Source organism: Pogona vitticeps, chromosome 2, assembly GCF_051106095.1.
Source record: "Pogona vitticeps strain Pit_001003342236 chromosome 2, PviZW2.1, whole genome shotgun sequence".
NCBI classification, from domain to species: Eukaryota; Metazoa; Chordata; class Lepidosauria; order Squamata; family Agamidae; genus Pogona; species Pogona vitticeps.
Window position 1 is genome coordinate 192,198,331 of NC_135784.1, and position 24,743 is coordinate 192,223,073.

The 24,743-nt window shown below is 43.8% G+C and overlaps 2 long non-coding RNA genes across 3 annotated transcripts in view; one reads left to right on the forward strand and one right to left on the reverse strand.

The window, feature by feature from the left end:
• The window catches only part of LOC140704756 (uncharacterized), a 166,671-nt gene that overhangs the window by 134,425 nt on the left and 7,503 nt on the right, over positions 1–24,743 (reverse strand). The window lies entirely within an intron of this gene.
• LOC144586457 (uncharacterized) lies at positions 10,790–13,745 on the forward strand. The gene is made up of 2 exons (XR_013541297.1): positions 10,790–13,523; positions 13,622–13,745. It is a non-coding gene; the product is annotated as an uncharacterized LOC144586457 (long non-coding RNA).

Sequence of the window (24,743 nt, forward strand, 5' to 3'; positions counted from 1 at the left end):
TTCTGTGATTGGTTGTCAAGGAAATCCCTTCCGTGGGCTTTCCTGAACAGGAGTGGTGATTTCTCTTCTGTTCAAAGACAACATCAGGCTTGGCATCGTCGATATGGGGGTGGGGTTCATAGTGCGCCTTCTATTATGGAGAAGCATTTCCTTTAACTGTCCTGTGTGATTGGTTTTCTAGGAAATGACTTCCATGGCCTTTCTTGAAGAGAAACAGTCAATTCTCTTCTGTTGAAGGAAACTATCAGTCTTTGCGTCGTCGCATTTCGGGGGAGTGGTACGTCCTTAGGCGCCTTTCATTTTGGATTAGGCAAAGTATTTCCTCTACCCGTCTTCTGTGATTGTTTATCAAGGAAATCCCTTCCGTGGGCTTTCCTGAACAGGAGTGGTGATTTCTCTTCTGTTCAAAGACAACATCAGGCTTGGCATCGTCGATATGGGGGTGGGGTTCATAGTGCGCCTTGTATTATGGAGAAGCATTTCCTTTAACCATCCTGTGTGATTGGTTTTCTAGGAAATGACTTCCATGGCCTTTCTTGAAGAGAAACAGTCAATTCTCTTCTGTTGAAGGAAACTATCAGTCTTTGCGTCGTCGCATTTCGGGGGAGTGGTACAACCTTAGGCGCCTTTCATTTTGGATTAGGCAAAGTATTTCCTCTACCCGTCTTGTGTGATTGGTTGTCAAGGAAATCCCTTCCGTGGGCTTTCCTGAACAGGAGTGGTGATTTCTCTTCTGTTCAAAGACAACATCAGGCTTGGCATCGTCGATATGGGGGTGGGGTTCATAGTGCGCCTTCTATTATGGAGAAGCATTTCCTTTAACTGTCCTGTGTGATTGGTTTTCTAGGAAATGACTTCCATGGCCTTTCTTGAAGAGAAACAGTCAATTCTCTTCTGTTGAAGGAAACTATCAGTCTTTGCGTCGTCGCATTTCGGGGGAGTGGTACGTCCTTAGGCGCCTTTCATTTTGGATTAGGCGAAGTATTTCCTCTACCCGTCTTCTGTGATTGGTTATCAAGGAAATCCCTTCCGTGGGCTTTCCTGAACAGGAGTGGTGATTTCTCTTCTGTTCAAAGACAACATCAGGCTTGGCATCGTCGATATGGGGGTGGGGTTCATAGTGCGCCTTGTATTATGGAGAAGCATTTCCTTTAACCGTCCTGTGTGATTGGTTTTCTAGGAAATGACTTCCATGGCCTTTCTTGAAGAGAAACAGTCAATTCTCTTCTGTTGAAGGAAACTATCAGTCTTTGCATCGTCGCATTTCGGGGGAGTGGTACGTCCTTAGGCGCCTTTCATTTTGGATTCGGCGAAGTATTTCCTCTACCCGTCTTCTGTGATTGGTTGTCAAGGAAATCCCTTCTGTGGGCTTTCCTGAACAGGAGTGGTGATTTCTCTTCTGTTCAAAGATAACATCAGGCTTGGCATCGTCGATATGGGGGTGGGGTTCATACTGCACCTTCTATTATGGAGAAGCATTTCCTTTAACCGTCCTGTGTGATTGGGTTTCTAGGAAATGACTTCCATGGCCTTTCTTGAATAGAAATAGTCAATTCTCTTCTGTTGAAGGAAACTATCAGTCTTTGTGTTATCTCATTTCGCGGGAGTGGTGCGTCCTTAGGCGCCTTTCATCTTGGATTAGGTGAAGTATTTCCTCTACCCGTCTTGTGCGATTGCTTGTCAAGGAAATCCCTTTTGTGTTCTTTCCTGAACAGAAGTGGTGATTTCTCTTCTGTTCAAAGACAACATCAGGCTTGGCATCGTCGTCAACGGGGGGGGGAATGTTTTATAGTGCTCCTTTTATCATGGAGAAGGGTTTCCTTTACCTGTCCTGTTTGATTTGGTTTCTAGGAAATGACTTTCATGGGCTTTCTTGAAAAGAAATGATGCTTTTCTTCCCCTCATGGATGTTGTTATATATATATATATATATACACACCTATATATTTTGCTTTCCTGTGATGTGGTATTCTAAACCCTGACTGTTATTTTACTGGCAGTCAGAAGGAGAAACAAGGGAAAGATGTTTTATATGTATTTTCAGAATAATGTTGAAGAGATGAAAATAAAAACTTTTCTTCTACATTCTCCTAAATCCTGAAGAAGGTAGTTTATTAAGTCTAGCTAAAACCATATCTGTGGCAGATTGTTCAAACTGTACAAATGAAAGGAAGCGTTCCTGCATGGCAACACATTGTATCTGCCCAGGAAACCAGATTCTGTCCCCTGCTTGCCCACAAGGGAGCTCTATGCGAAAAAGTAGGATGACCCAGGAAGGGACAGGTGGGCTTCGACAGTGCGTCAGGGATTGCTCCTGTCATCCTTGCTCAGGACTGAACGCCTGCCACAGAAGGGTCATTTGGATCAATGAGTTTCTCAAGATTGGGAACTATTAGAGGCTCCTCCTGGTACCTTTTGTCTCATATCCTGTCTCTTATGTCTCATCAATAAATGTTACATGAATAGTGCTTAACCCAAAATTACTGGTGTGTGGTCTTCTCGGTTGCCTGACCAGGGCCTGCCTCAATCCATCAATATTTTTGGTCTCTGACCCAATAAAATACATGCATATAATATTTAAAATAAATGGAAGTAATTGAAACATTTCAAGATAGCTAAAACAGAATAAGTTAATAAAATTGATTCACGAGACTTTTTTTATGATGGGAATTAGGCAGAGGTCAAGAATTGTGTTTTGTACTCTTTTGGCAGAGAACAGGAATTTGGCCACTAATTCAGTAGTTATCTTGTTTGTGTTGCTTAATAAATACTTTATATAACAAAGCAGAGTCTTAACTGGGAAGACATTCATTAGAGGCTTGAGAAATTTGATAGGCTCATTCCTGTAAAGATTACACTCAAAGAGGATGTATTTCAATTTTACTATCGCTACAAGGATACAATCTTTTTTCATAACTGATGGCGGAATGACGCCCATCTAAAATTCCGAATTGGAGACAGTTAAATCGGGCTTTTCAGAAATTGTGCCTGTATTTTGGGATAATCAAATTCTCCAAATACCTAGAGCTTTGAGAAAAATTAAAGTTGGGGAGGCGGAGCTTGTCACTGCACTGTTTGGCTGCACTCGGGTGAAGCTCCTGAGGAATGCCGAAAACCGACCAGCTTGGCACCCTTAGGAGACCAAAAGGGTGGAGGAAGAGCTAGGAGAAGTTCTTCTGGACCGAACGTGGGCATCGGAGGAAGAATTGAGGGGCGGCGGCCTGTCTTTTTTCCCTCTGAAGAGATCCACAAGGCACAAGCTGGAACGGAAGCGCCATTATGGTGACAAAAAGCAGTGAGTACTCCGGAATTTCCGAGGAAAGAGGAGAGCTGATGATTGTAGTTAAAAATGGACAATAATAAATAAAACTTGGAGCCTTTTAAGCTAACGAACTGATAAAAGAGACAAGACCGAAAGAAAGCTTAGAAGCGGCAAATCTTTTGAAGCACGGTCCTATTTTAATGAACTAGCCTAAAAGCGAAACTAACTCTGGCCGGACCGTGCCAAGGTCAGAAAAATAAGACTGTGCCTGGGAATTGCTGATGAACTAAATAATTGTGGACTGATCCTGTTTGACTGTGGCAAAGTACTTGACAGAACTTTTAATAACAGATCGAGTACCGAAGCTTTGAGACGACATGTTATCTTTGTGGGGGGGGAAATTCCCCCCCCCCGCCACATACTCTGTTAAGTGGATTTACAATGTACAATCGACTCTGCTAGGTTATATACATAGTTACGGCAGCTAGAATTTTATATGCTAAAAATTGGAAAAGATCAACGGTACCGAAACAAGAAGATCTTATTGAAAAGATACGGGAAATAGCCGAAATGGACATTTTATCAGAAGTTATGAAGGACTATCCCTTGCAAAAGGCAACAGAAAGATGGGATCTATTTAACAAGTGGACAGAATCAACAGGCAGCTTGTGAACAGTACATATTGAAAGGAGAACTGAATCTAGAAGGCAGAAAAGAGTAAATAGAATAATTTAAAATCTTGATATGGCAATAGGTACAGAATGGATGAAAGTATGTTATTGTCTCCCCTCTTCCTCATCAATCCCAATTCCCTTTTCCTTTTTGTTATCCCTTATAAAAAATAAAAATACAAAAAAAAAAAAAAGAGAAAAATTAAAGTTTAGGCCAAAATGCAAGATGAAACATGTTTTGCGAGCCATTGAAATTGATTTTCGGTATTCTATGTCCCTAATCTGCTTTTCTAGGGTAGAGTTGGCTAACTTGGGTTCCTGGGCATAAAGAAAGTCCATTGAGAGCCCTAATAGATGCAGTTTGGCTGGAAAAGTGTTAAGCCATGAGCTCTTATGTACCTCTTTCTGTAAAAGGTTAAGATATCCCATGGCGGAATCAATATGTATTGCCTTATTCCAATATCTCCTCTATGGATCTCCTCTATGGAGAATTAGTGAAGGGAAAGCGCCCCAGAGGGAGACCACAACTGCGATACAAGGACATCTGCAAGCGAGATCTGAAGGCCTTAGGACTAGACCTCAACAGATGGGAAACCCTGACATCTGAGCGTTCAGCCTGGAGGCAGGCGGTGCATCACGGCCTCTCCCAATTTGAAGAGACCCTTGCCCAGCAGGCCGAGGCAAAGAGGAAGTCACAAAAGCAGCAAAACCAGGGAGCCGGACAGGGGACAAACTGGATTTGTCTTCAGTGTGGAAGGGACTGTCACTCTTGAATTGGCCTTCTCAGCCACACTAGGCGCTGTTCCAAGCCCTCCATACAGAGCACACTACCATAGTCTTTCGAGACTGAAGGATGCCTAACTAACATTCCAATATCTGAAAGCAAAGAGCCAAGCACTCCATTCTTGTGATATGAGGCCAGTCTCTAATCGTAATGTATCTGCAGGGACACAACTTGGCATTCCAAGGATGAATCTTAGAAAAATTGAAAGCGCACTCTCTATACTTTTGTGAAATACTAGAATTAAGTTGGTATTCCATATAGCAGTTGGGGCAGAATCTTGAGCTTAGAAACTTGGATAAAGGCTGGTATAAATTGCCCCCCCCCACAATAAAAAAAACCCTCAAGAGAGCTTTCTGCATGTGCTTGGCTGCTTAGTTTATGGACTGTCTGTGTTTATGGTGGAATATAATACCTAGATACTTCAGCCATTTTACTTGCTCAATGCATGTGCCATTAATTGTCCATTTTCTTATTGTTACAGACTGAGCAAAAACCATAATTTTGGTTTTGACAAAATTTGTAACCAATTGATTGTTCTTACAGTAGGTCACACATATATGAATAGGCCGTTTAAGGCTTATTTTCGATAGTGACGGAAGAACAGCGTCATCTGCATAAAGCAATAGGGGGCATTTGATCTCTGCCAGTCTAGGAGGATGGAAGTCTGTTCCAAGACACCACCCAAGCAGATCATTTAAAGACAGGTTAAATAATGTGGGGGCTAATATACAGCCCTGTTGAACCCCCTTATTAGCCTGAATAGGCTTTGGCAGATCTCCTTCTGTACCACATCTAACATGAAGTGTGGTACTCTGGTAAAGACATTTAATGCGATATAGGAGTCTCTTACTGTCAGGACCCAGTTTCCTATGAGGTAGAACTTGGTCGGTCGGACAGAGAGTAATTGGAAATCTGAGTACCCCTATGCAGCTGGGTGAGTCCTGGTGACTGCAGCCAGGGTGTACAACAGACTACTACTTACAAGTCTGCCCTAAAAAGATACTTGCTGACCCTTAAGAAAGCTCAGCATGAAGTTGCACATGAGCTTTGTGGTCCTAAGATCTACTTGGCTCAATTAGGTAAGACTCAGTAGCTTCATGTGGCCTTGCTTCTCCCTCAGGGTATAGCTAAGACAGCTTCACTGTTCAAGAAGCCAAAAGATTTTAGAATTGATCTTTTTATTGAAAAAATATAGATTTACAGAATAAAGTCAGTTTGATGCAAAAGCATAGCAAATAAGTGTTTTCAAGGCTTGTTACAAATTACAATTAAGACAAAAAATCTTCTTTTAATTACAATAGCTCTAAAAATCTCTAAAAGCTTCCTTAGGGTAGGCAAAAGGCCTAAAGCCCCCTTTCTCTTCTTCCTTGACTCCCTACATCTTCCCCAGTCCTTTCCCTGCAGGGAGCAGCAGGCAAAAAGATCTAGAAAAATCTATGGTTCCATCCAAAACGGAAAAATAGGAACAAGATGGAACATTGCACATGGCAAACGTTCCTTTTTCTATCTTCTCAGCTCCTCCTGTCGTCTTGGTCTTCCCACGCTGTCATCCGATCATGGCATAAGGTGATAGAAGCTGTCCCCTCCTTCTCTTCTCTCGAGAAACAGGTGTTGTTTTTGTCAGTCCATTGTCTTCTCCACCATAACAAGTGTCTGGTCTTATTATTTTGTATTGGCTTCAACAGTGGACCCTCGACTTACGGAATTAATCAATATTGGAATGGTGGCTGCAGGTCGAAAAGTCCGTAGGTCGAGAGTCCATTTTGCACAGGAATGCCTTGAAAACCATTTAATCCGTTCCAGGCCAAAAAAAATAAATAAAAAAAATCCCGGGCATTCCAAAGCTGCACCCGCTGCTCTCTGTCTCCCGTCCCTGGTGCCCTCTGTCTTCTGTCCTTGTGTGGAGAGCAGGCAGAGGGCACCGGGATGGGAGACAGAGGGCAGCGTGTCCAGCTTTGGAAGCCCAGGAAGCCGAAAGCTGCTCCGCCCCCACTGCTGGCTTTCAGAGGGCACCAGGGATGGGAGACAGTAACAGCGAAAGGAGTTGTGAATCTTGGAAAGTGGAAAGCCAGCAGCGGGGTCGGAGCGGCTGAGAAACAGGTAGTGAGCACGGGTCAGCTTTTGGATTTCCATGCTTCAATAACTTCTTTGATATCCCTGTCTTCCATCCCCACTGCCCTCTGCCTTCTGACCCTGCGGGCACCGGGGATGGTAGGCAGAGGGCAGCAAGGGAGGCTTTGAATTTCCCGCCCTTTCCCCCTGCCTTTTGTAAGTTGAAGCTCCGGCTGCAAGTCGAACAACAATTTTGCGGCATTAGCTTTTCGTACCTCGAAATTTTCGTAAGTAGGGACCTTCATAGCTCGAAGGTACACTTTACCGGCCTAAAGGAAAAACATTCCCACAGCCCTCTGGAAATACATTCCCATCATACAAAATCTTTCATACATAGAACCAATATGGAATCCATTTTACATTGTTCCCAACTACATATCCCATCTTCAGTACATGATTTAAACCACATAATCTGATCCATGACATTTATCTATCGGGTCTTTATATAATTTTAACCATAGTACAGTGGTGCCTCACATAACGAGCGCACCGTTTAACGACGAATCCGCATAGCGATCCGTTTATTGGGATCTGTAATGCGATCGCATACCGATGTTTTCTATTGCTGAAAATCATTTTGCGACGATCGATAAGCGTTTCGCTTAGCGATTTTTGCATAGCGATTTTTTAAAACAGCTGTTCGGCGGTTTCAAAATGGCCGCTGGATGCCCAAAATGGCTGCACACAGCATTTTCGCGCCCTGCCCTCGCTTACCAGGGCACGAAAATGGCGGCCAGATGGGGAAACTTCGCTGAATGGTGAGTTTGGGCCCCACTGGAACGCATTAAACAAAGTTTAATGTGTTCTAATAGGTTTTTGCGTTCCGTATAGCGAAGTTTCCCCATAGCGATGGTTAATCCGGTACGGATTGACCTTGCTATGCGGGGCACCACTGTATATCTTTTGGGACAGAATCAAAGGCTGATTTTAGTGTATAAATGTGGTATAAAGCCCGTTACCATAAGAGGACATACATATATTTCTCTGCAAGATGGCTTAAAATTATACCATCATTGGTTGCTGATCTACCCTTTCTAAAGCCTGCCTGTTCCTTCCCCCAAATATTTTCCTCCTCTATCTGAGTAGTCTTTGATTTAAATGACTGGAGTACAATTTGCCCAGCACAGAGAGTAAACTGATTGTCCTATAGTTGGTTGGGTCTCCTCTCTCTCCTTTCTTAAATATAAGTATTGTTATGGTTTGAGACAAAGCGGTGGGAAATTTGCCTGAGTTATGAATATGGGTCAACCAACAGAGGTGCCCACCAATCCATGTCAGCCTTTAGCATTTCCGGGAGAATGGCATGTTTTCCCAGCGCCTTGACTGATTTCATGCTTCTCATCTGGCTTTTTGTTTCAGTCATTGTGACCAGCCTCCACGTAGGAATGTCATTTAAATCTATAGTTGGGAAGAAATCTACAGTGGTGCCCCGCATAGCGACATTAATCTGTTCCAGGATTAACGTCGCTATCCGGAAACATCGCTAAATGGAAAGAAACGCATTAAATCCTGTTTATAGCATTCCTATGGGGCAAAAACTCACTGTTCAGCGAAGATCCTCCATTGGGGCGGCGATTTTTGCCGCCTCAGTAAGCGAAGAATCCGTCCAGAAAACAGCGGGTCGCCATTTTGGAACCGCCGATCAGCTGTGTGAAAATGGGGACTTGGGGAGGACTGCGAGGGGCGGGCTCCCCCGCGGTCCTCCCAAAGCCCCCGCCGGCATTTTCACTCAGCTGGCCAGCGGGCGCTTCAGAAGGAGCGCGGGGGACGGCTTCCCCGTGCTCCTTCCGAATCGCCAGCCAGCATTATCACGGCAGGTGCTTCTGAGGGAGCGTGGGGGAGCCCTCCCCCGCTCCTTCCAAAGTGCCGGCCGGCATTCTTGTGGCGGGCGCTTCCGAAGGAGCGCTGGGGAGCCCGCCCCCCACTCTTTCTGAAGCACCAGCCAGCATTTTCACGGCGGGCGCTTCCGAAGTATTATTAGAATTTTTCAATATGACCACCTCAGCCATTTCTACTATCTTAGATTTCCTCTAACCTGGGGCATCGTTCAGGGTTTTCCAGGGGTGAGTGGAATTTCCTTAACTTGTGCAAACCATTCATTTAAGGTAGGGTCTTCCTTTTATTCTTTGATGAAAGATAGATTCTTAAGGTTTCTCAGAATAACTAGATCAGCTGTCTCTTTCACTTCTCTTATTGCAGGAAGATTTCCCTCATTTCCCTCAGTGGCTTCAGTTTGCCTTCTCTGAGAGCGAATTGTCACAAAAATACTCTGCACATGCTCAGCTAAATCCTGACCTATATCTCATTGGTATTTTTGCCATGGGCAGCACCACTATTTCAGAACCAATCCCTTTAATAGAAATATTTTCATCGTCTAACATATTTTCCTTAGGGACTATATCATGGTGACATATTGTAACTTGTGATCAAGAATCCTTGAGCGCTAGATACGTATTATTATTCACACCGATAACATCATCAGAGCTATGTAGAAGATTCAGATTACATTCTATCAGAAAGCACTGGACAACCCTGGTCACAGGGCGATCTTGGATCTCGGACCCTTCTGTTACTTGCATTGCTATGGCAAAAGCGCCACAGTAGCTTCAACTGCTGCATTGGTTGTTTTATTATGCTGTACACAAAACACCACCTTAGGGGGACTGGAATCTCCACCTTTATGCTGATTCCAATCCTTAGTCTTTTGAGTCTCACACTGAGCCCAAAAATGAGCTTTCTCCCCACATGTATAGCACCATTTACTGGCCTTGGGTTCAAAATAAAGGGCCTTGTTAACTTTTCCCTCATGACTATTAGGTTTCAGATAACTGTGGTCTGGAGATGAGGGTCTGTCTCCAAAATGGCTTCTAGTAGCTTGGGCACTTCTGAGGTAATCTCTACTGGGTGGGGGTCCTCTCCTCCTATCATCCGACACATTTCCAACAATTTTACCTCAGAAAACTGAGGATCTCTAATTTCACTAAGGGAATCAGCAAATTCTGATGCCTGTAATACATTTTAAAGATTTTTGTCCTTGACCAAATAATGCAATTCTCCTGGCAACACTGAATAAAATTGTTCTAAACCAACTACAGTGGGGTCTTGACTTAAGAACGGCTTGAGTTAAGAACATTTTGACTTAAGAACCACTCTCATAGGAAAATATTGACTTGAATTACATACTTAGATTTGAGTTAAGAACTGAAAAAAACCACGTGGGAGGCAGGGAAAGTGCAAAATGTGAACTTTCAGTTAACTGTTGGCCAGTGAAAAGGGTGCCTGTCTGCTTCCTCACTCCTCCCAGCGTTTAGAGAGTGGATTGGGAGACAATCTTCAGACTGCCTGGTACTCTACTGCCTGGACTGTATTTTCCCTGCCTTCCCTGAACCTTTCTTGACCTAAGAAAAAAAAGAAACAAAATATCCCCCTCTAGTGGTCGAAGGCGGAATAGCAGCTTCCCATTAGTTTCTATGGACGGAAAAGAGCAGATACGGATCAAATGGTTTTCAATACATTCCTATGGGAAATGCAGAATTGACCTGAGAACTTTTTGACTTGAGAACCGCCTTCCAATACGGATTAAGTTCTCAAGTCAAGACCCCACTGTACATTTTTCATTTGGACTAGAGAAGTGACATTCACGTTTCATCAGTTTGTCCAAACATTAAAACAATTTAGGCCCTAATAGGGCATAAGATTCTTCAGGCTTTTTGGTAAGGGCATGAAATTTTCTTCTAAGGTGTTCTGCATTTATGCCAAATCTAGAATATACCATTTTTCTATATGCCTCAAAATCTCTAGCTTGCTCCAAGGCATCTGATAATAAAACTCAGCTAAATCTCCACTTATTTGTATAAGTGGAGATTTATCATCCTTTCATCATCCTTAATCTCAAAGTCCCAGCATGCTCTCTCAAATGAAATGAAATTCAGGGCAATCTCCTCTCCTATATTGGGGAAATTTCTTTAGATCAATTTTTGAGAGATTTCCCTCGCTAGTTGTTGTTATTATTACTATTATTATTTTGAGCAGCAATTTCTAATTTTTTCGTCTCTATTTGAAATTCCATTTGTCTTTTTTTCTTTCTGAAATGCCATTTCTCTTTGTCTTAATTCCATTTGTCTGGCCTCGTGCTCAGCTTTCGCTTTTTCTCTAATTTCCATTTCCTTGAGCCCTAGCTCCTTAGCTTTCTTTTCAACTCTGGCTTTTCCCCTAATTTCTAATTCCATGGCTTTTTCTCTGAGTCTATAGTCCTTTTCTAGTTTCCATTTCTCCACATCTAGGGAGCTTTGAATAATTTCCCTTGAGGGTTCCTCAGGTATTTGAGGGTCTCCATTCCCATTCCCCTTAAACTCTTGAGGATCAATTTCCTCCATGATTGGCTTTTTACTTCTTTTGGGTAGCATAAGTATGTACTTTCTTAATAAAAGGAAATGATTTCTATTGCTGAGTTAGTCAGGCCTCTTTTTAAAACACTTTTACTGCTGTTTTCTTTTCCCAGTATTTTTCTGGGGTATTATGTAGCTCTCGCTCAGCAGCTAAAGATGGCTGTAGTTTCTCTGGCATCACACACAAGCCATGATGTTTCATGGTCTGAGACAACCTTCTTGCCTCCAGACACAAAAGAAATTCTAGTTTCAAGCCTCTGCTTTTTATTTTCTTATCAACTCAGATCCGCTCTGACCCTGTCTTCCACTTTTTTATCCACCAGTACTCCCTTCTCTCTCAGAGCCTTGGATTTCAAGCTAGCCCACTGGGTCTTTCAAAGCCTGAGGTAACACACACACAAAAATTTTCCCTTTAGAATCAGTTCCCTATCTTTAGTTCCCCCAGATCTGAGTTCAGAAGCCCTGTCACTAAGCTTTTCCACAAAAGATCTAGTGGGTCACCCACTTCTTCACCACAGACCTCTGACTAAAAGGTACCCAGGACTCCAGAAAAGTCCCTTTTAAATTTTGGCTTTACTGGATTATTTCGTATCCCGCCGCCGGACACCAATTGTGCCATTTGCCCTTGTGGTGCCTGCTTGTCTTTCCCTCACAAAAGCTCACGCCGCCTTTTCTTCTCGCTGACACCAGTGGATTATCTCAATCCACAATATAAATTTCGTTTGTCAAAACACTTGTCTTGTGAACAGAAACAGACCTTATTTATTGAAGTGAGGCAGATTGAATAATAACAGAAGTTCTTCAGGTATACATTATACATAAGCAAATCATCAACCGTTCTCTCAGTACATACTTCTTTTCTCTTGTTATATCATTATCACCATCTCTACCTATTTTGCCTAACCAGCTCTCTCTCTCTCTCCGACTAACTAGCCCTGACTCCTCCTTCTCCTACCAAGCCTCATGTAGCTGCTGACTCCGCCTCTCCACTCCACTCATAGGTTCATGCAAATCAGCTCATGAATATGAATGGCATGAATGACATGGGAGATTGTCACAGGCACCGACTTCAGGACCTGTCTTTTTGCACCAGACTTTGACTGTGACTTCATCATCTGCATGGATGTGTCAAAGGTGGGACTGGGAGCCACAGCGGGAGTCTACACCCAGTGACTCTGATCTGCAGGAGACTCCAAGCTGGTGAGCAACGTTTGTCCGCCATTGAGAGGGCATGCCTAGCTATCATATGGATGCTGCTAAAGCTGAAGCCCTGTATTTAGGGAAGGAAATTCATCCTCTGCACCAACCATTCCCCTTTAGTGTGGCTATGAACTATGAAATCCAATAGCAGCAAGAAGGACACCGATTCTGCAAGACTTTGACTTTGAAATCCACAGCATAAAAGGGATCCAGAATGTGGTTGTTGGTGCCTTGTCTTGAAGGCCAAATGACTAATGGGTGGATCAAAGTTTGCTATATTGTATAACTGTTCTGTTTGTGTAATAATAATGGAATATGTTTAAAGTGCAGTGTTTGCTTGGATGTTGATAAACTCAGAGGTGTGTATAGTGATGGTAAAAATAATGGTGAGTATCAAGGTAAAAGTAATGTAATTTGTATTAATGTCAGTAATATAAGAGGTTAATATATCTTTATTGATGTAAGAGTAATGTAATGTATCCTTAGTGATGTAAATAATGTAAGAGGTTAGTTTTTGTTTTCTTCCATAAACCTTCATTTGTTTATGAGGGCAAACTGTTAAGTTCTCCCTCTTAAAACAAGCTTGTTAAGGGGGAAGGAATGTGGTGTCCTCCCAGGTCATGAATATTCATATGATATCTGTACAGGCCAATGGGAGTGCTGGAGGGGTGGAGTCACAAGCTATAAGATACTCAGCAGCACCAGGAGGAGTTTTAGTTAGAGAGAGTGAGGAAGAAGATTCAGAGTTGACAGAGTTTTGGGCAGGGGAGTGGTGGTTGAGAGTGGGTGAAGGAGGATTTTTGTTAAGAGTTAACAACATTGCTTGAACTATCATCATCTGTAACAATAAACAATTTCTATTGGGTTATTTTTAAAATGACATATGGCATGGACCTCTGTCATTAAGGACAGATAATGTTGATGTCATCAACTGGTGGCAGCTGAAAGACACGTAGCGTGACTTCTTAGTTTGGTCAAACAATCAGGGGCCACGTGGGAATCATGACAGAGCTCATCAACAATTTGAAGCTTCATTTTTATTCTCTGTCACCCAGAATTAGGAAAGTTTGACGACATTTATTTTGGCAGCATTGTCAGCCGGCGAGGTGGGCAGATAAGACTGAGGGAGGTAGAAAAACTTTGCACTGTACCGAGGGCGAAGATGGCAGGAAGTCAGGCCGGGCTCTGTTTTGTCCGTCACCAGGCGGAGGTCGGGGCTGCTTAGCGGCATGAGTTCCTGAAGTCATCTGTATTCCGCATCAGAGAAGTACGAAGCAAAGAACAGTCAGAACTGCTCCCTGAAAAGACACCTTTTCAACTAGAGCCAGGTAAGCCTGGGTGCTTTGGATTGTGATTTCCACCAACGTTAATCCAAACAACAGCTGGCGAGTTCCAGATTGAGGAAGGCGATGTCGGGGTGATCCTTCCAAAGGCTGGGCTGATAAACAACTCAGTAACCTCTAGCCCTGCGTAGCTACCATCCGGGGGGGGGGAATCTGTGGGTCAGGACAGAATTGAGAAACAGGAGACATAGTTTCATGGACGTGCCATCTTCTCATGCAGTTAACAGCAGCATGTTCAAACTCATTTTGGTAAAGTCCCTTTCTGGGATCAAAATCCATCGATCGGTGAAATAAGAACGGAGAGTCAGGGAACGGGAGAAATCGGCTTATGAAGGGACGCTACGAAGCCTGGTGACCCTACATCAGTCTGAACCCTTGGCACTAGTGATCTCTGTGTCACGGAAAGATTAACTGCTCAAAAACCAAGCTCCTTTGTGTGTTCTTCTCCAAATCCAAAGTTAGCAACTAACTTCAATACAAACTCCTTCATGAATCAGATTTCATCTCTTGTTATGTAGGTATGAGGAGAGCTCTCTTCCAAAGAAAAGCACACAAACAGGCATGCAGATATCACAGTGGAATTTCTTTACCCCATCGCCTAGTAAAACATGGTCTCATTGGGTCCCTTAACATATCTCACAATGCCCTTGTGAATCTGCCTAAGATGCTGCCAGCCCGATTTCACTAAGCCTCCCTGAAAGCCTCCGCCAGCTCTTGCTGAAAGAACAGTACGTTGGTGGCAGATGGAGTATGATTTGGAGATGTCTAAATATCGCAGAGATGTCTCGATCCATAACTGGTGCCAGATGAGAAAGGTTTGTGCTGAAAAAGGAGTCAGAAACCAGAATCTAACTCCATAGGGTCTCGACAACTGACCAAATTTAGATTGCAAACTAAAGACCTAGTATAAGGTGGAGGCCTCCCTAAAGGAAGCCACAGGAAGCCTTGAGTTCATAGGAGCTTAGCGGGACTGTTGAGGACAAGACATTTTGGAGACAGCTGACACAAAGGGTGGCCAGAAATTAGAGGTGACTTGACAGCATGGAACAGCAGCAACTGCAGGAGTGAATCCCAAAGGATGACTATTTGCAGTCCTTATGGAACTAGGACAAAATAGTTTAAAGTTCTTCTACCAGTAATAAACGGGAAGTACTTCTAAGTGGGACGGATCACCTGGCTGTGGAGCCAGAGGCTAGGAGTTCAATTCCCCACTGTGCCTTGTGGGAGAAAAGCCATTTTGGGCAAGCCACATGGTCCCAGAGTTCCCTTCTTCAGGGCACACATTTCTATGTCCTGAGGAAGGAAACATTAAACCATTTATGTATGTATGTATGTATGTATGTATGTATGTATGTATGTATGTATGTATGTATGTATGTATGTATGTATGTATGTATGTATGTATGTATTTATTTATTTATTTATTTATTTATTTATTTATTTATTTATTTATTATTGGATTTCTACCCCACCCCTCTACGCAGAGTCTAGTCAGGGCGGCTTACAAACAGTTATAAAACGTCATAAAAATATTCATCATCAAACAATCACATAATTAAATCAACAAATTTAGAAATTCAAGATAGAGAAAAAAGAAAACTAAAGAAGAAAAGAATCAAGTGTTGACTGGAGGGAAGGCCTGCCTAAAGACCCAAATCTTTAAATTACTCTTAAAAACACCCAGCGTGGGTGATTTCCGACAGCAAGGTGTTCCATAATCGAGGGACCACTGCCGAGAAGGCCCAGTTTCTTGTTCTTTCTTTCCTCTCTCGCCGTTAGGCCCCTCAGCCATCTTTCCTGGCTAGAACGAGTGACTCGGATAGATCTAGGTGGGAGAAGGCGTTCCACCATGTCTTGAGGTCCTGAACTGTTTAGGGCTGTCCACCGATTCCTAACTCCGAGAGCCTCCCCAGGAGGATACTGTGGTCGACGGTATCAAAGGCCACTGAAATGTGAAGGAGGACCAACAAGGACATATTGCCTCCCTCAGCAGGTCATCCAACAGTGCGACCAGTGCCGTTTCCTTACTGTGGCGCGGCCTGAAGCCTGACTGAAATGGGTCCAGGGCATTGGTTTCATCCAAAAGAACCTGCAGCTGATCGGCCACCACCCTCTCCACCACTTTGCTAAGGAAAGAAACATTGGCGACAGGCCTGTAGTTGCCAATGTCGTCCACTGCCAAATTTGGTTTCTTCCTAATGGGCCTAATGAGTGTCTCCTTGAGGGCAGGAGGAACCTTGCCCTCAAGGAGAGACCCATCAATTATCACAGTGGCCCGTGCAGTTGTTATAGGCCTGGCTGCTTTGATCAGCCAGGACGGGCAAGGGTCAAGGGAGGAGATGGTGGCCTGACAGCGATCAAGCGCTTTGTCCACCAAATCTGGTGTCACAGGCTGAAAGAGCGCTGGACATCTCTGCTCCTCCACTGTATTTTAAAAAAAGGAGAGAGATCCTGGCGGATGGTCTCCACTATAGAATTTTAAAATGCTGCAAATTGGTCAGGTGAGATATTAGTGGGAGGCCCATTTCTGAGTCCCGGAGGGCTAGAAAAATCTGGAAAGGGTCACCCTAAACTGGAATAGATTTCATGATATGTTAGTTGGTTAGGTAGTTAATTGGGGAAAGGGCTTTCCCTGTGTGCATATGGGGAAGGACCACAGATGGTCTCACCCTCCTGAATACCCAAGCGAGGTTGGCACTTGATGTGAAGGAAGAGGCAAGGAGGAGGTTGGGGTTACCAAACCTGTCTTGACTTAAATCTCTTTTCTTAGGATTTTTTTTAATTAGAAGAAATGCCTTAATGTCATGTCTCAAGCTAACCTAGTGCAGAGCCCTATTGCAGAGTAAAAAACCTCTCAAGGAATAAGAAAAGAGAGGAGTGGTTTCTAGGCTTTATGTAGAGTTAGGATTGAATACCATGCCAGCTAAGAGTATAAGACAGCTGGTCATCCTTTCTTCTGGGCCCTCTGCTGTCTGGGCACCCACAAAGGTATTTGTGATCTCTGAAATAAAAATAACTGCTTTTTTTGTAGGGTCACAAAATGAGAAGGCTGATAGGCTAAGTGATCCTCAGATAATTAGGATAGCAAATACTCTTAGAGAGAGAAGTTAAAGAAGTCAGCCACACACACAAGGATGTCTGCCAGCATTGCTCCTGACGGGCGACTAATAGAAGAGTTAGAATAAGACTGCCCTGTCACCAGGAGGACTGTGCTTTATTAACCTTACAAGCTCGCAGATAGTTGACGGTACAGTGCTGCCTCGCAAGACGAATGCCTCGCGGGATGAAAAACCCGCACGATGAATGGTTTTTGCGATTGCTTTGGTGCCTCACAAGATGGCTTCTTCTATGGCTGTGCTTTGCAAGACGATTCCCCCCCCAAGGCCGATGCCTCGCAAGATGAAAATAATTCATTCATCTTGTGAGGTTCCCATAGGAATGCATTGCAATGCATTCCTATGGGAAACTGCTTTTCGCAAGACGAAAATTTCGCAAAACAGCACTACTCGCAGAACAAATTACTTTCGTCTTGCGAGGCACCACTGTATACAGATAGTTGACAGAGTTCAGATAGGACAATGGTTACACAATGCCATTAGGATTGCCATAAAGAAAGGCTTTGAAGTTAGCTCCCTATCACTATGAGAAAGAGGAAGAATGGGTAGCCACACCACCTCTCAGAAGCAGTTGTGACGACATCCAGGAGAGTGTTCTCTACCACTGCAGTATCAGACAACAGCTTAGCAACTTTGGGGAGAGGCATTCCCCCAACATTTCCCCTTTTTCTTTTTTATTATACAGTATATATATTCGTTAATATGCTTACGGATTACATATAATTCCTTTCTACGAAGGCCAGAAGGCGGAGGTTTACAACAAGCACTAATTACTGAAAAAAAGGCTGGAATGCATTGAATAAAACAACAGCAAATTACAAGGAGTGTGAAAATCACAATTGCATACATTCATACAGTGCAAAGCCATCCAAAGTTGGGCAGCCATGACCATAAGCTGTCCCACCAGGAAGGATTTGCTGTATGTTATTGGCAAGCTGTTTCAGCTGAGCGAGCTGATTGTTCACTGTATGACTATTATCAGATGAAATGAAGCAATAGAGATTAAAAGATTCATAACCAATATGATTGCGCAACATGAGATAATCCAATGCTACGCGATTGTCTAAAATAGCATTACATAATTGATGTTGTTCCTGATTCAGCAGGGAAATAGCAGTGGAAGTGTGGTTAATGGTCTTAGCTAAGGTGCATACATGAAAACACAACAGCATCAGGGAGCTGGCATTCAGCTGAGAGACATCTAGAAAAGTCTCAAAAGTCTTTGGGATGTGCTGCTAACTTAGAGTTCTTTTGCATTAGCATTCTGTGCCTTTAACATCCCTCAGATGACTTTGGACTGAGCGCCCTCAGGTCTGGCACTTCTGACATGTAGTCATTGGATTTAGGGTTACGGTCTTTACTGGGTGAAACTCTGGAATGGGGTTCTGCAGGTTGCAATGCCAGCTCATCCTTTCCATGATAAGGTCTCATGCACCGAGCTGGAATCCACCAAGGACCTGTGAAAGTAAACAAATCTGCAGGGCTGCAACTTGAGATTAATAAAGGAAAAGAACTCTTCAAATGAAGGTCAGGGGGCTGCTTATGAATCTCCTGCAGCTCTTCCATAGAATTCTCTATTGGCAACAGCTTGCGCTGATCTGCAAAGACCAATGATTTAGTGTTAACAATGCTATGGACCCTTGATGGGAATATTTGAATCTGGTTCCATTCTGGCTTGAGGACAAAGTAGTGGAACTGAGATCTATAAAGGGGAGAAAACTGCTTTTGGCAGAGACAAACACCTGGAGATGTGTTTTTACTAGACACGGTTATAAAGAACATGGGTCTTCTCCAGCACATGGAAACTTATTAGTAGAAAGGAAAAGGAGACAGAAGACAATTACTAATTTCTTTTCTCCCAAGGAGGAGGGCACTGAAAATACCAATGCAATTACAATGATACCATTACCTGCTCCCAACCTAGACTGGTCAATTGAGTATAGTGGTGCCTCACTAGACGGTTGCCCCGCTTGACGGCAAAATCGCTTTACAATGGTTTTCTTGCGATCCTTTAGTGATCGCAAAATGATGGTTCCAATGGGGCTTTTCTGCTCTACGATCACCCACGCCGGCTTTAGAGCACTTTGGAGGCTTTTCCTGCACCGTCAGGAAAAACCTCCAAAGTGCTCTAAAGCGGGCTCGGGTGGTTTTGGGGCACCCCCGCCAAGGTTCTGATGGCTTCTCCTGCACCATCAGAGCCCTCGTGGGGGTGCCCCAAAACCACCCGTGCAGGCTTGGGGTTCCCCCCGGGCTTACCTTGCACCATGGGAGGACTCACCCGGGTCCCTCTGCACAGCGATCGGAATTTGCAGAGGCTTGTCCGAAACCCTTATTAAAGTTCCCTCCTCTTCCTCCAGCCTTTGGCAAGCCTCGGAAGGGAAAAATGCTCTTTTTCCCCCCTTTTCCCTTCCACCAGTCCATGGATACCCCCATTTGAAATACCCTCATCAAAAAGAAATCTGGGAAGTGGCATTTGCTGCACGACCTTTGGGAAGTTAACAAGCGCATTCAGCCTATGGGCCCTTTACAATGCAGCTTACCTAATCCAAATGTGATACCCCAACACTTTCAGTTAATGATAGTAGAGCTCAAGGATTGTTTCTTCACTATTCCTTTAGCACCACAAGACAGGAAAATTTTGCCTTTACAGTCCCTGTGTACAACAATTCCCAGCCTACTGAAAGATATCAGTGGAAAACTTTGCCTCAGGGAATGGTGAATTACTCGGCATCATGTCTATATTTTGTGGATCTAGCCCTACAGCAATTTCGCTTGGAACATCCTGAATTGCATGGATGACATTTTGGTGGCGGGGAAATCCCTCACCACTATTGTCTATCATTCTCTAGCTAACTGCTTGGAGCAAAAAAGGCCTTCACATAGCTCCAGGAAAGATACAAACCACTCTTCCGTTTCTTCATATAGGACACAAACTGTTGCAAGCCACATCTTCTCCGTTCTTCCCAGAACTAACAACTCCATCTCAATTTACATTAGTGCAGTAGCAACACTTCCTCGGGCACTTAAGTTGGGCTCATCTATTTTTGTGCCTTCCTACTCATGAATGCAACCTTTATTTAATGCACTCCGGGGACATCAGTCTCCTGCTGTGGTCGACGGCATTCCTTCTTTTGGTCCCTTGCAGCTGGTTATCTTAAACACTCCCCAACTGTAGCCCGAAGTCTGACAAGGCCATTGCTGTAGCAGAATGGCTTTATTTATCTAACGCTCCTCCCCGAATGGTTTACTCTCTCTAAATGCGATTACAGACCTTGTAATCAAACAACGCCAATCAAAGGTGGGGATCTTCTATGTTGTTACTGACCTATTTCCAAAGCTGACCATGATCATTTAATGTCTACATCACTAACTTGTCAAATTGCTTTTTCAGACTACATTGGTGATATAAGTTTTAATCTACCTAAAGACCCTCGCGTAACATTAATTCAGCAAGTACCCTATCGCTTTTCCTCTCTTTTCTCTGCTACTCCTCTCCCTGATGCTGTAACTGTTTTTACCGATGGCTTCTATCACCTTATGCCGTATTCGGATGGCAGCGTGGGAAGACCAAGATGACAGGAGGAGCCGAGAAGATAGAAAAAGGAACTTTCGCCATGTGCAGTGTTCCATCTTGTTCCTATTTTTCCTTTTTGGATGGAACCATAGATTTTTCTAGGTCTTTTTGCCTGCTGCTCCCTGCAGGGAAAGCACTGGAGAAGATGTAGGGAGTCAAGGAAGAAGAGAAAGGGGGCTTTAGGCCTTTTGCCTACCCTAAGGAAGCTTTTAGAGATTTTTAGAGCTATTGTAATTAAAAGAGGATTTTTTTGTCTTAATTGTAATTTGTAACAAGCCTTGAAAACACTTATTTGCTATGCTTTTGCATCAAACTGACTTTATTCTGTAAATGTATACTTTTTCAATAAAAAGATGAATCATAAAATCTTTTCACTTCTTGAACAGTGAAGCTGTCTTAGCTGTACCCTGAGGGAGAAGCAAGGCCACATGAAGCTACTGAGTCTTACCTAATTGAGCCAAGTAGCTCTTAGGACTACAAAGCTCATGTGCAACTTCATGCTGAGCTTTCTTAAGGGTCAGCAAGTATCTTTTTAGGGCAGACTTGTAAGTAGTAGTCTGTTGTACACCCTGGCTGCAGTCACCAGGACTCACCCAGCTGCATAGGGGTACTCAGATTTCCAATTACTCTCTGTCTGACCGACCACGTTCTACCTCATAGGAAACTGGGTCCTGACAGTAAGAGACTCCTATATCTCATTAAATGTCTTTACCAAAGTACCGCACTTCATGTTAGATGTGGTACAGAAGGAGATCTGCCAAAGCCTATTCAGGCTAATACGGGGGTTCGACAGGGCTGTATATTAGCCCCACATTATTTAACCTGTATTTAAATGATCTGCTTGGGTGGTGTCTTGGAACAGACTTCCATCCTCCTAGACTACTACTTACAAGTCTCCCCTAAAAAGATACTTGTTGACCCTTAAGAAAGCTCAGCAGGAAGTTACACATGAGCTTTGTAGTCCTAAGATCTACTTGGCTCAATTAGGTAAGACTCAGTAGCTTCATGTGGCCTTGCTTCTCCCTCAGGGTATAGCTAAGACACCTTCACTGTTCAAGAAGCCAAAAGATTTTATAATTCATCTTTTTATTGAAGAAATAAAGTCAGTTTGATGCAAAAGCATAGCAAATAAGTGTTTCCAAGGCTTGTTACAAATAACAATTAAGGCAAAAATCCTCTTTTAATTACAATAGTTCTAAAAATCTCTAAAAGCTTCCTTAGGGTAGGCAAAAGGCCTAAAGACCCCTTTCTCTTCTTCCTTGACTCCCTACATCTTCCCCAGTCCTTTCCCTGCACGGAGCAGCAGGCAAAAGGACCTAGAAAAATCTATGGTTCCATCCAAAAAGGAAAAATAGGAACAAGATAGAACATTGCACGTGGCAAATGTTCCTTTTTCTATCTTCTTTGCTCCTCCTGTTGTCTTGGTACTCTCACGCTGTCATCCGATCATGGCATAAAGTGATAGAAGCAGTCCCCTCCTTCTCTTCTCACGAGAAACAGGTGTTGTTTTTGTCAGTCCATTGTCTTCTCCGCCATAACAAATGTCTGGTCTTCTCATCTTGTATTGGCTTGTACAGTGGACCCTCGACTTACGGAATTAATTCATATTGGAACGGTGGCCGCAGGTCGAAATGTCTGTAGGTCGAGAGTCCATTTCCCATAGAAATGCATTGAAAACCATTTAATCCATTCCAGGCAAAGAAAAAAAAATCCCGGGGATTCCAAAGCTGTACCCGCTGCTCTCTGTCTCCCGTCCCTGGTGCCCTCTGCCTTCTGTCCTTGTGTGGAGAGAAGGCAGAGGGCAGTGGGGATGGGAGACCGAGGGCAGCGTGTCCAGCTTTCGAAGCCCGGGAAGCCAAAAGCCGCTCCACCCCCGCTGCTGGCTTTCTGAGCCACTCCGTCCCCGCTGCTGGCCTTTGGCTTTCCAAGCTTCACAACTCCCTTCGCTGTCACTCTCTGGGGATGGGAGACAGGAACAGCAAGCGGGTTTTTGAAGCTCGGAAAGCTGCTCCGCCCCCGCTGCAGGCTTTCAGAGGGCACCAGGGACGGGAGACAAGGACAGCGAAAGCAGTTGTGAATTTTGGAAAGTGGAAAGCCGGCAGCGGGGTTGGAGCGGCTCAGAAACCAGGCAGTGGGCGCAGAGCAGCTTTCGGCTTTCTGAGCTTCAAAAACCCCTTCACTGTCCCTGTCTCCCATCCCCACTGCCCTCTGCCTTCTGTCCCTGTGTGCACCGGGAATGGTAGGCAGAGGGCAGCAGGGGCGGCTTTGAATTTCCCGCCTTTTCCCCCTGCCTTTTGTAGGTTGAAGCTCCGGCTGTAAGTCGAACAAAAATTTTGCGTCATGAGCTTTTCGCACCTCGAAATTTTCGTAAGTAGGGACCTTCGTAAGTTGAGGGTCCGCTGTACTGGCCTAAAGGAAAAACATTCCCACAGCCCACTGGAAATACATTCCCATCATATAAAATCATTCATACATAGAACCAATATGGAATCCTTTTTACATTGTTCCCAACTATATATCCCATCTTCAGTACATGATTTAAACCACATAATCTGATCCATGACACTTATCTATAGGGGCTTTATATAATTTTAACCATAGTATATATTTTTGGACAGAATCAAAGGCTGATTTTAGTCTATAAATGCAGTATAAAGCCCGTTACCATAAGAGGACATACATATACAGTATTTCTCTGCAAGATGGCTTAAAATTATACCATCATTGGTTGCTGATCTACCCTTTCTAAAGCCTGCCTGTTCCTTCCCCCAAATACTTTCCCCCTCTATCCAAGTGAGTAGTCTTTGATTTAAATGACTGGAGTACAATTTGCCCAGCACAGGGAGTAAACTGATTGGCCTATAGTTGCTTGGGTCTCCTCTCTTTCCTTTCTTAGATATGTATTTTTATGGTTTGAGACAAAGCGGTGGGAAATTTGCCTGAGTTATGAATATGGGTCAACCAACAGAGGTGCCCATCAATCCATGTTAGCCTGTAGCATTTCCGGGAGAATGGCATGTTTTCCCAGCGCTTTGCCCGATTTCATGCTTCTAATCAGGGTTTTTGTTTCAGTCACTGTGACCGGCCTCCACGTAGGAATGTCATTTAAATCTATAATTGGGAAGAAATCTATTGAGTACTCTTTAATATTGCCAAAGAGAAATGAGAAAGGCCGTTCCCAGATGTCTGCTGAGATCTTACAGCTGAGCTGGTTAGAGGACGAGCACAGAGCATCCGTGACAAGAGCCCAGAAGAGTTTAGGGTTTTTATTTAAAGTGTATTCTGTTAGTGCATTCCATCCCTCTTAATTGCTTTTCTCTTTTTTAGTGCTATTAATTGTTTATATTTCTTTTTTATTTCATAATATTCTGCAATTGATGGTTTGCTGGGCCTTCACTGATAATTGAGGGCTGTTCCAAATTCCTCAGAGTTGCAACCAGACATTCCAAACGGTTTACTAAAGGCGTCTGCTTAGAGTTCTTTTTGCATCAGCGCTTGGCGTCTTAACATCCCCCAGGGAACTGTGGGCTGAGTGCCATCAGGTCACGCCGGGCACTTTCGGCAACGTGCAGTCATCTGGCGCCGCTCCAGAGCCATCGCTGGATTGAATTCCGGAATGGGGTCCTGCAGGTTACGATGCCAACTCATTCTTCCCACGATATGGCATCACACACCGAGCTGGGATCCACAAAGGAGCTGTGGGAGTAAAAACAGCAGCCTAGCTGCGACCCGATGTTAGTAAAAGGGCTGGACCCTCCCACTGAGGTTCAGGAGGTTGCTTATAAGTCACCAGCAGCTGTTCCATGGGGATTTCTTTACAAAAGTGTTTCTCTGCTGGTGACAACTTATGCTGACCTGCAGATACAGTTAAATGATTTAATGTGAACAATGCTATTGATACTACATCTGGAACATCTCGGGGATTGATCCCTCTGTCTTTTGTGTGTTTTGAAAGGAGAAATTTAAAAGAGCGGTGTGCTCGTTCTACAATAGCCTGTCCTGTGGGGTTATAAGGAATACCGTGGGAAGGTCGAACGTCCCATTCGTTACAAAAAGCGGTAAACGCGTTAGAGGTACGGGCAGGACCATTGTCTGTTTTTGAGGCTGGCCCATTACTGCAAACGTACGTAAACAATGTTGTATGACATGGTGAGAGGGGTAGCCCAGAGGTATCCTGAATAAGTATCAATAGTTAGATGAGCATAAGAAAGAGGAGCAAGGGTAGGAACAGGAGTAACATCCATTTGCCAAAGCTGATTGGCATCTGTTCCTTGTGGGTTAACAGCATTAAAA